At 39.7% G+C, this 10,168-nt stretch overlaps 1 pseudogene; it reads right to left on the bottom strand.

The window, feature by feature from the left end:
* Positions 1-6,279: 6,279 nt before the first annotated feature.
* EI24-ps1 (EI24, autophagy associated transmembrane protein, pseudogene 1) lies at positions 6,280-8,338 on the bottom strand (annotated as a pseudogene).
* Between the last annotated feature and the right edge of the window lie 1,830 nt (positions 8,339-10,168).

Raw genomic sequence — 10,168 nt, 5'->3', positions numbered from 1 at the left:
GATATATTTGTTGAAAATGGTACCTTGTTTCCATTGTATGTTTTAGCAACTTTGTCAAAGATGAAGTGACCATAGGCATGTGCACTCATTTCTGGGTCTTCAATTCTATTCCACTGATCTACCTGCCTGTTTCTGTACCAATACCATACAATTTTTATCACTATTGCTCTCTAATATTGCTTGAGTTCAGGGATGGTGATTTTGCCAGAAGTTGTTTTATTGTTGACTATACTTTGTGCTATCCTGTGTTTTGTTTTATTCCAAATGAATTTGCAAATTGCTCTTTCTAACTCTATGAAGAATTGAGGTTGGTTTTGATGGGGATTGCATTGAATCTGTAGATCGCTTTTGGCAAAATGGCTATTTTTACTTTATTATTCTTGCTAATCCATAAGCATGGGATTCTTTTCATCTGCTGAGATCTTCTTCAATTTCTTTCTTTAGGCTTGAAATTCTTCTCATAGAGATCTTTCACTTGCTTGGTTAGCATCACATGGAGGTATTTTATATTATTTGAGACTCTTGTGAATGGTGTCATTTTTCTCATATTTTTCTCAGGCTCTTTATCCTTTGAGGAGAGGAAGACTATTGATTTGTTTGAGTGAATTTTATACCCAAACACTTTGCTGAAGTTGTTTATCTGGCTTAGTAGTTCTCTGGTGGAACTTTTGGGGTCACTTAAGTATACTACCTTATCATTTACAAATAGTGATATTTTTACTTCTTCCTTACCATTTTGTGTCCTTTTGATATCATTTTGTTGTCTGATTACTCTGCGTAGGAATTTGAATACTATATTGAATAAGTTTGGAGAGAGTGGGCAGCCTTCTCTAGGCCCTGATTTCAGTGGGGTTGCTTCAAATTTCTCTCTATTTAGTTTAATGTTCACTACTGATTGGCTATATATTTCTTTTACTATGTTTAGGTATGGGCCTTGAATTCCTGATCTTTCCAGGACTTTTATCCTGAAGGGGTGTTGAATTTTGTCAAATGCTTTCTCAGTATCTAACAAAATGATCATGTGCTTTTTTTTTCTCTTTGAGTCTGTCTATATAGTGGGTTACATTGATGGATTTCTGTATATTGAACCATTCCTTTATCCCTGGGACGAAGACTACTTGATCATGATGGACGATCATTTTGGTGGATTCTTGGATTCAGTTTGTGAGAAATTTATTGACTATTTCAGTGTCAATATTCTTAAGTGAAATTGGTCTGAAGTTCTCTTTCATTCTTGGGTCTTTGTGTGGTTTAGATATAAACTTAATTGAGGCTTTAAAGAAGGAATTGGGTAGTGCTCCATCTGTTTCTAATTTGTGGAATACTTTGGACAGTATTGGTATCAGATCTTCTATGAAGGTTTGATAGAACTCTGCAATAAACCCATATAGTCCTAGGCTCTTTTTGTTTGGGAGACTTTTCATAACTACTACTCTTTCTTTAGGAATTATGGGTTTTTTTAGATGGTTTATCTGATACTGACTTAACTTTGGTACCTGGTATTTGTCTAGAAAATTATCCATTTCATTCAGATTTTCCAGGTTTGTTGAAATAAGCTTTTGTAATAGAATCTGATGATTTTTATTAATTTCCTCTGATTCTGTTGATATGTCTCATTTTTCATTTCTGATTTTGTTAATTTAGATACTCTATCTGTGCACTCTGGCTAGTGTGGCTAAGGTTTTATCTATCTTGTTGATTTTCTAAATGAACCAGCTCCTGGTTTTGTTGATTCTTTGTATAGCCTTATTTGTTCCTACTTGGTTGATTCCAGCCCTGAGTTTCATTATTTTGTGCTTTCTACTTTCCCTTGGGTGTGTTTGCTTCTTTTTGTTCTAGAGCTCTTAGGTGTGCTAATGTATGTTCAGTCCTGTTTCTTTTGGAGGCTCTCTGAGCTATGAGCTTTCCTCTTAGCAGTGCTTTAATTGTATCCATAATTTGAGTATATTGTGACTTCATTTTCACTAATTTCTAAACAGTATTTAATTTATTTCCTTATTTATTGTTTAACCAAGTTAACATTGAGTAGAGCATTGTTCAACCACCATGCATATGTGGGCTTTCTGCTGTTTTTGTTATTTGTTGAAAACCAGCCTTAGTCCATGATGGTCTTATATGATGCATTGGGTTAATTCAATCTTCTCATATCTGTTGAGGTTTGTTTTGTGACCAATTATAAGGTCAAATTTTGAGAAGGTGCCATGAGGTTCTGAGAAGAAGGTACATTATTTGTTTTAGAATGAAATGTTCTATAAATATCTGTTAAGTCCATTTTGTTCATAACTTCTGTTAGTTTTTCTGTTTTTGTTTAATTTCTGTTTTTAATCATCTGTCCATTGAGGAGAGTGTGGTGTTGAAATCTCCTAGTGTTATTGTGTGAGATGCAATATATACATTGAGCATTAATAAGGCTCTTTTATGAATATAGGTGCCCTTGCATTTGGGACATAGATATTTAGGAGAGTTCATATTAATGGATTTTTCCATTCTCCAATATGAAGTGTCCTTCCTTATCTTTTTTAAAGACTTTTGTTTGAAAGTCATTTTATTCAGTATTAGAATGCATACTCCAGCCTGTTTCTTCAGACCATTTGCTTGGAAAGGTATTTTCCAGCCTTTTACACTGAGGTAGTGTCTTTCATTGTATCTGAGCCATGTTTCTGATGTGTAGCAAAATGGATCTTCTTTACATACCCAGTCTACTAGTCTATGTCCTTTTATTGGGAAATTGAGTCCATTGATGTTAAAAGATATTAAGGAATAGTGACTGCTTCTTCCTGTTACTTTTGTTGTTAGAGGTGAAATTATATTTGTGTATCTCTCTTCTTTTGGTTTCATTGCAAGGAGATTACTTTCTAGGGTGTAGTTTTCCTCCTTGTGCTTGTTAGTTACTTTTCCAATATTATTCCATTTTCTGGTTTCCAGTCCATATGCCTCCTATACCATACCCCTCTCCATCTTCTATAACAATGTTTCCCCATGCTAATCACTCCACTTCCTGCCTCCTTGCCCTGGCATTCCCCTACACATGTCTGGGGGAAGGTTCTAGCCTTTGCAGGACCAAGGGCTGCTCCTCCCATTAGTGCCCAACAAGGCCATCTTCTGGTACATATGCAGCTGGAACCACGGGTCTGTCTATGTGTAGTCTTTGGGTAGAGATTTCATCCCTGGGAACTCTTAGTAGTATTGTTCTTTTATGACTGGGTTAACCCACTCAGGATATTTTCTAATTCTATCCATTTGCCTAAGAATTTCATGAAGTCATTGTTTTTAAAGCTGAGTAGTACTCCATTGTTTAACTATACCATATTTTCTGTATCATTTCCTCTGTTGAGGGACATCTGGGGTTTTCCAGCTTTTGTATATTATAAATAAGTCTTCTGTGACATGTTTCTTTTTTATATGTTAGAGCATTCTTTGGGTATATGCCCAGGAGTGGTACAGCTCTGTCCTCAGATATTACAATGTCCAATTTTCTGAGGAACCTCCAGAATGATTTCCAGAGTTGTTGTACCAGCCTGCAATCCCAGCCAAAATGGTAGAGTGTTCCTCTGTCTCCACATTCTCGCCAGCATCTACAGTTGTGTAAGTATTTGATCTTAGCCATTCTGACTAGTAGTATGAGTTATGTCATGGTCGTTTTGATTTGCATTTCCCGGATAACTAAGGTTGTTTTCATTTCTTTAGGTGCTTCTCACCCAAATGGTATTGCTCAGTTGAGAATACATTGTTAAGCTCTATAACCTATTTTAATAGGATTATTTGAATCTCTACAGTCTAACTTCTTGTGTAGAATTATTTGTTCCTGCTGCATCTATAATATGACATTAACAAGGATAGACATTACCTCAGTGTATATGATAGGAGAAGATATTCAAAGCAAATGGAACAGTGACACAAACAAGTGTAAACACATTGGCTTATGACAAAAGAGGTATTTCACCCAAACTTATTAAAGGAAAGAGGAAAGAATACTACATACTCATTAGAGGAAAAAAATTCCCCAAGGGGAAATTGTACTTCTAAGTATCTATGCACCAAACACAAGAGCAGCCACGTTCATAAAAGAAACATACCCAATAAATAAAAACCGCATATTGACACATAATGATAACGGGTGCCTTTAATAGTCTACTATCACCAATAAACAGGTCTTTCAACAAAAACTCAATATAGAATGTTGGCACTAAATAAAGTTAGAAATTAAATGAACTTATTATACTTTTACAGATGATTTTACCCAAACACAAATGTATTTGCCTTTTCTCAGTAGCTCATGAAACTTTCTCCAAAAACAACCACATAGTTGAACAAGAAGCAAGTCTCAACAGATAGAAGAAAGCTGAAATATCGTACTTATTCCTCCTTTACTAACACAGATTAAAGCTGGACAATAACAAAAGAAATCAAACAACCTCATGCAAACTTAACAATAACTACTGAATGAGAAATTCATAAAATAATTCCAGAAAAGAGAAACAAAAAGAGCCCTGCCTAATGCTTTTTAGAAAGCCCCAATTACACTACACCTATACCACACAAAGTCACACATCCATCACAAGAAAATTATAGACCAATTTCTATTATGATTGAAGTGAAAAAAATAAGTAATCTTTTTCATGTTCAATTCAAGAACATGTGCAATGTATAATCCAAAATGATAAAATAGGATTATTCTCATTTTAGCAGTGATGGTTAACATGTATATATCAGCAAATATATTTGACCATAAAAGCAGGCAGAAACACACAAACAACATGATGTTCTCATTAGATGCTGAAAACTCCTTTCATAAAATCAAATAGCCCTTTCTGACAAAAGTTGAAGATAGTCTTGGGAAACAAAGGGCATATTTTAATATAATATAGCCATTTACATCAATCCCATTATAAACAACCGATTTAGATTGAAACTCAAAGTGTTTCCACTAAAGTCAGGATCAAAGCAAGGATTCCATTCTATACATAGCTATTTAGTGTAGTACTTGAAACCATTTTTTTGTAGTGTGTTTCATTTTTCTTTTCTTTTAAAATAATCAATCATTTTATTTTTTGACTTGCAGAATGTTGATCCTCTCCAAGTCCACTTCCCACAGTTCTTCCCTCTATTCCACTTCTTCTTCACATCTGAGAGGGGGCCGACTCTGTCACCTCCCCCCATCTTTCTTCCTTAGGACATCTAGTCTCTACAAGATTAGGCACATCTTTCCCATTGGGTACTGACAAGGCAATCCTTTGCTACATATATGGCTGGGGTGCTCAGTCCAGACTGTGTATGTTCCTTGGTTGGTAGCTTAGTGTCTGGGAGCTCCCAGAGTTCCAGGTTAGTTGACACTGTTGGTCTTCCTATGGAATTGTCATCCTCTTCAGTTCCTTCAATCCTTCCTCTAACTCTACCATAGGGAGCCCTGACCACAGTACAATAGTTGGCTGTGAGTATCTGCATCTGTTTCATTTGGCAGCTAGTACAGCTTCCCAGAGAACAGCCATGCTAGACTCCTGTCTGCAAGTTCAATATAGCTTCAGGGGCAAAGGACAACCTCTTGAATAGGTCTGTTGTAGAAAAGGATTATTAAGAGAGTATGGATGAATTTATTTTCCAGGACCTTTGGACTGGCTATAATAGCAAAGAGAATTGTTTGCAGACAGTACATACTGCAAATGCTCGATCAGATTTTTATATGAAACCCTTCTGGCAACCATAACAGAAAATAATAATCATGCTAAACCTAAGTTCATAGGTATCAAACTTGCTGACAGTGCTAAGATATCCATGACCAAATTATGAGACTCTTATACTTATGAGCAGCTGCAGAGCACACATCTTCTCCTTTTCAGCATGTTTCCCAAGACTGCAGCTCTTCTGACATGGGAGATTCCAGGGCCACTGAGTTGAGGGTTCCTGAGCTTGTAGCTCCTGATTATATCTCCTAATTGAAGACCCTGCAAGGACACATGGCATGGCACCTATGTCACCGGGAATTTTAAAGTCCTAAAGAATGCCTCTTTATCGTCCCTGAAATCTGAAGCATGTTGCTTCCTTCCCCTGGTTCCACAATGAACAGTGGATTTTTTATCACTTTGATTGGACTCCTTAGAGTTAATTTCTGGCCCTGCCCACTACAACCAGGTTCCACTCATTTAACTCCTGTAAACCAATCCATGCTAGGTGCTTTCCTTTTCTTAATTCATTGTCCAAGTACATCCTTTTCTTTCTTTCTTTTTTTTTTAATGGGAAACCAGCTCACATTTGTGATATCCTAAAATTGTACAAGTTTTTTTTACATCTACCCTCCCACCCCATGTGTCGACTTTTAAAATGACAGAAAAACATCACCAATCACAGGTTGAATGGTTTAGTAAGTTTACCCGTTCAGTTCCTATATGAAGCACCCAGTATTTCTTAAAACACCAGTCTGACCTGGCAGTTGGACAACAGTGAATTTTATCTTCAGAATTGCTATGATGCAGTGGCATTGTCCAGAACTAGTACCTCCCCATAGCTGGGGAACTTTAAATGTACCAGTGAAAACACCTGTTTTCCCTTCAAGGGGAACAAAGAGCATGACTCCTCAAAACCCAACTAGTTTGGCCTAGGTCTATCTGTCCAATCTCTTAGGCTTGTTTCCCCCATTCCTTTCCTGTTCTGCAGCAGAGCAATAAAGACCAAAACCTAACCTGAGTTACAAAAAAACAAGACAGTGATGGCTATAGAGGGAGTGACTTGGAGCAGCTGGAGTGCACCTTTACCTCCCACATACAAGGTATGTGCTTCACAGAAAAACAGTAACAACAAATTCACAAAATACAACAGTTAAAATTACAAAGCCCATTCATCCAGGGGTGCTGGGAGGCAGGAGGAAGTGGGAAGGTAAATGACACAAGGAAGTGGGGGGGGGGGAAGTACGCAAATCAGTCCAGGCACAGGAGCTGGCAAAAGCTAAAAAAACAGCTGGAAAACTGTTCCTTCCAGACCTAGGATGGTGGTAAAAATCCACATACTGGAGTCAGGAAGATTCCAATTCAAAGACAAAGGAATATGCAGAGGGCCCTTGGCAGTTGGTCCTGCCTTCCACAGCAGGGGGAGGAAAACCAAGAAAAGAGCTGCCACATCCTCCACCCAGTCCCACCCGTCCCCTTTGACAGCAGGACTCAGTGGCCTGCAGCAGCTTTCAGTTTGGCAGGAGAAGGATGTGGCGAAGGGAACTGCTCTGCGGAGGATGAGCTGCTCAGGGCCGAGTGTAGGTAGACCGACTTGTGGAACAGTCTGTTGCTTTAAAAGACCACCAAGGTGGGGCTGGGGATTAGCTCACTGGTAGAGCGCTTACCTAGGAAGCGCAAGGCCCTGGGTTCGGTCCCCAGCTCCGAAAAAAAAAAAAGAAGAAGAAGAAGAAAAAAAAACACCAAGGATAAGAGGAGCAACTGGAAAAGATATGCTTTTCCAGGAGTCTTTGCTTCATTGACGCTGATGATGAATAAAGGAAACAGGATAGAAAAGAGGCAGCCACTGATAATGTAGGAGGATTGCATTGCTGTGAGGAAAGCCAAGGGCAAGCCAAACCCAAAGTAGTAAGGCCAGTTCCTTTCTATGTTTGACAATCGCTGGTGCATTTCAATTCCTTTGCTGAACCAAAGGTACTCAAAGCAGTAGAGTGAGTGGAGAAGAGACATATGCAGCAAACTAACCAGCTGGCCCACAAGATGGATGGGGAAGAGACTCACAACTTCCTCTGAATAAGGAATAGTGCCTGTAGCAAAAGGTTGAAGAGCATGTCAGCAATTATTTTGCTGATACTGGGGGATGGATGAGGTTTCCTCCCTGATACATCAAAAGCCAAGTCAGCTGTATCTTGGAACCAAATGGCATTCACAACTTTGCTAAGCACAAACAGGGGGAGCACCCAAAGAGCACTGCAAATTGATGTGAGGAAGAATTCCAGCCATGTCCAAACATCTCCATGTAGTGACGGATCACCAATAATCCGGGCTGTTACTGATTGAAGAACAGGAATAAACACACGACAAAACAAGAGGAGACTGAACCAGAATGCTCCACCGTTCCAAGCACAGCACTGAAAAATTCTACTAACAATATGTGGCTCACTCTCTCGCTTCCGCTCTACACTCTGGGCTCTCCTCTGGGGCAAGAGGCTACTTACCCTCCTTCGACGCTGCTCTTCTCTCTTCTGCTGGATCCAAGCATCTAGCTTTGAGATGGTACAGATGCCCCAGATGGAGTCTTTGATTCCCCTGCCAAGGTCCTGCAGAAAGGTTTTGACACTGTCAGTCATCTCTTCACTGCTCAGACTAACAATTACAGAGAGAGGGAAGTGCCTCCAAATCACTCATCACGGGACGGCCCCGCCACAGACCGCAGAGGCTCCAGCCCGGGCACATGCCCACTGAGTCTCTGTTGGCCTGCTCTGCCCGGCTGCCCGCTGTGCCCCGGCGCTAGGCGCTCGGAGAGCCTGGGCTGCGCCCACACTGGGCTTGCCCGGGCCACACGGGGCAGCTGGGAAGTCGGGCGGGCCATCCTTTTCTTATTTACTCTTCTTATATGGCAAATTCCCTGCACCCTGGAGACCAGTCGCCTGTTCTCTATTTTACTCTGTCTTCCAAACTGCTCCACCTTTCAGGCTTCCCTGGACCTCCTCTGCACAGAAACCCCATGTGCTTTGTACCAGCCTGGACCAAAACTGGATTTTGTCAGATGTTGTATCCTGGTATCTGCCCACTACACAGGGGACTAAACTTTTCAGATAAATGTTACCTCACCTAACTTTGAATCTTGGAATACCAGTCTTCGGGACTAAAAAAAATACATGGAAAGAAAACAAATTCTATAAATTCAGACTTGTTTTTGTCCCATTCCCAAAACCCAGTATTAACTTTGAAGAGACCTTCACACAGTAGGTGATCCTGGGATCCACAAAAAAACACCAAATTTCACAGAGAGATTCTTTATTAAACTGGGCAGAAAATTAAAGTGATTGATTTCTAACTCAGGCCAAAAACAGCAGCAAAGGACCTTACAGTGGTGATTGTTCAAAAGGTAAAAACAGGGGGAAGTCTGTTAGAATGGGCAAGGATATTCTGGTTGTTGTGACTGACATGTCAATTAGGGGAATCCAAGTTTTCTATTGCTGGACTTTAACATTTTGATAGCTAGACATTGTAGCAATCCTCAGGAGGAGGTAGTGAGCCAATAAGGGAATGGGCTTCAATGGCTAACTTTAAGAATGTAATTTGATGGTTTTTAACCATACAGAGGAAATGGGGAAGAGAAAGGCCTGCCAGAGACATGTTTGACATGTTGGGGTCTGATAGAGCCTTTTCAAAACCTAATACAAAATTCTGTTTGCTCAAATCAAAAACTGTAGCTGTTCTTTTAATATAAATAATTGAAATGCTGTCCATGATACAGAGCTCAAGAACCAGAGTTGTGTTCAAGGAGGTCAAAGCACGTAAAACATGTGAATGAACTCAGAGTACATAGGAGCAAAATACAAAGTGGACATGAGAACATTAGCAGTGCCTGAAGGAAATGAGGACAATGTAGGATATGAAAAGTGAATGTGCTCACTGATAAGTAAATATTATCCCAAAATCTCAGTTACCCAAGATAAAATCCACAGACCACACGGAGCTCAGGAAGAATAACTAGAGTGTGATGTTTCAGTCCTTTTTAAAATGGGAAACAAAAATGTTAATAGGACAAAATATAGAGAAAAAGTTTGGAGCAGAGCCTGAAGGAATGACCATTCAGAGCCTGCCTGACATGTGAATCCAGCCCATATACATACAGCCACCAAAGCAAGATAATATTGCTGATGCCAAGAAGTTCATGCTGACAGGAGCCAGATATAGCTGTTTCCTGAAAGGTACTAGCAGAGAATGACAAATACAGAGGTCAATGCTAGCATCAAACATTAAACTGAGAATGGGGTCCCCTTTGGAGGAGTTGGAGAAAGGATTGAAGGAGTTAAAAAGGTTTGCAACCTCATAAACACAACAATACCAATCAACCACAGATCCCCAGGACTAAATCACCATCCAAAGAATACACATGAACAAACCCATGGCTCCAGCTGCATAAGTAGCAGAGGATGGCCTTAATGGGCATCAATGTGAGGAGAGGCCCTTGGTCCTGTGAAGGGCTCAATGCTCAA

The sequence above is a fragment of the Rattus norvegicus genome, chromosome 1, assembly GCF_036323735.1.
Source record: "Rattus norvegicus strain BN/NHsdMcwi chromosome 1, GRCr8, whole genome shotgun sequence".
In the NCBI taxonomy this organism is placed as follows: Eukaryota; Metazoa; Chordata; class Mammalia; order Rodentia; family Muridae; genus Rattus; species Rattus norvegicus.
Note: the sequence above shows the minus strand (reverse complement) of the source record. Positions and strands in the feature narration are given on the sequence as shown.